Raw genomic sequence first — 2,341 nt, 5'->3', positions numbered from 1 at the left:
ACAAAACAAATGGAACTTATTAGACTATTCCAGTCAGATTGCATCAACAAAAAAATCATGAAATGTCCCCAGGACCATCCTCTAGCAATCTAACTGGAATGCATGTACCCCCATTATTTAACTGTGAGAGCCTTCAGAACAGGGTAATCCTGTTGGGAACATTCCTGCTAAATGTGCCTGAAAATTTGGAAAGAAGATGCTAGTTGACCTGGATCACAGTGATGACAGGGACTACTTTAAATGTGTAACCCCATAAAAAGAAATCTGCCAAGGAGTTTTCTCTAGCACTGTTTAATCTACCAGTCTAATTTCCTAGTGAGCTCAGTTCAGCAACAGCATCTTTCTGAAGAGATGTGCAGAGCAAGGAAGCCATTTCAATTCAGCTCCTGTTACACAGATATACCACCTTCATGTTCTTGTACCATCAATACAATTTTCATGCAATTTTCTGTTCTCAGAAAAATTTGACTATTAAGTAGCCTACTCTAAGTAATTGTAGATGCTCACGAGTCAAGCATCCCAAACAGCCTCCTACAGCCAACAGAGTTGTCATGCTTGTGTTTATGGTGACATTTCAGCAAAATACTGCAGGGGAATAATGAACAAAAGCATTGATACAACAGGATCATAAAAGCCTACTTCATAGTCAGTACGTAAACTGGCATTCCCAACCTCATTATCATATATGCTACTTGAAGCATTTAGCATTTCTCTCAAGGCCTTTTTAAAGCTTGAAGGAACACAGCTTCCAATACAGGCCTTTTTCAAAGCCTAGAGCAGATTTTGCAGCAGTCACTTCATATCCTCTTTTCCCCTGTGTGATATTCCTGTTGCTCCAGTCCACCAGAACTACCAACTGGCATTCTTTAATTTCAGTTCAGCTCTATTACGACACAGCAAGTTCACTGAGCAATCTTCTTCTTCCATAATTACCTTCTTCCTTCATCTTTCCTTCCATGTTTGCACAGATAGGAGAGTCCTGCTGAACAGTTTCTTCTCACCACTTCAATATTTCACCCTCTTCCTTCAGTTAATACCAGCTTTAGATGCTGCGTCTGTGGGTTCTGACATTTCAGCACCTCTTGTGCTACCATACCAAACTTAAGTCCCTTTTCCTCTTAATTCCTACTTGCTCCCATTCTGTCCTTCTTGAAAGTCATATCTTTCAAGGTGCTGGATCAACCTGCTGGCTTCCTACACCTTTGCACTTATACCAGTCTGATCATTGGTTACTAATGGGAAAAAGAAGCATGCTTTGCCCACTCACATCTGGATATGTTCTTCCACAACTACTGTTCAGACACAACTCCTGCTCTTCCACCAGAAAAGCCCTTAAGTAATTAATAGAAGTGGAAGGACTAACAGGGACTCTTGATATTTGATAGATTTTTGATATGAAAATGAGAGAGTACTGTTGAATTCTTGCTGGTATGTGCTCAAACACACAGGTTAGAAATGTGCATGTGTGTACTTGATGCATATAAGTGTATCTACAAACCAAAATTATTATTCCTGTATCTTACTTCCCTTTTCACACATTACTCATTGCATTCCATTTTGACATATTGTAATGCTTCTTTCTTTTATAATCAGAAACATCATCTGTCTCAATATTACTGAAGTCTCAGAGGGGTTTTTAGATGTTATGTCATCACATTTTGTTTTAAAAGAGGCTGCAGAAATGGCTTACTATAAGATAACATGGGCAAGTGGAATGTGCCCAAACAATGTTGTTGTTCCTTGATTTCATCCAGTAAGAGCACCAAAAGGTTCTATCACCATTAGATAAGACATTACTACCAAGCAGATGTGTTTCAAGTATATTGCTATTAGTAATATGTCATCTAAACTCCAAAAGTTTAAAAAACACACACACACAAAAATCCCTATTGTATTTATCACAGCATTTTTAAGAGAAAATATTTTGAGACAAAACAATCTGAAAAGCAAAGCCAACTTTTAACACTGAAATTTAACATATGAAAATACTGACAGCTGGTCAAAGATCAGCAGTTTTTACATTTCTATAAAGAAGTCTTTCAATAATACCACTGTCTAAATACATGTTAAATAATTCAGACTTTCTCTTTAATGAGTGATTTGTTATAGAGAATGGATTTTCAATATTTAGCCTTTCATTGGCTTTTATGCAGCTATAAAACCATGACATAAATCAGAACACAATCCGTCATGCAACATAACCTTCTGTAAATAAGAGGCACAGTTTGGTTCTTATTCTTCAAATACAAAACTAGGTTACAAGCACTGAAGTTGGAATGCCAGTACCATACAGCTTTCTTTTTCTTTTTCTTTTTCTTTTTCTTTTTCTTTTTCTTTTTCT

The sequence above is a fragment of the Lagopus leucura genome, unplaced genomic scaffold (genome assembly GCF_019238085.1).
Source record: "Lagopus leucura isolate 7727_CA_CO unplaced genomic scaffold, USGS_WTPT01 Super-Scaffold_100002, whole genome shotgun sequence".
Lineage (NCBI taxonomy): Eukaryota > Metazoa > Chordata > Aves > Galliformes > Phasianidae > Lagopus > Lagopus leucura.
Note: the sequence above shows the minus strand (reverse complement) of the source record.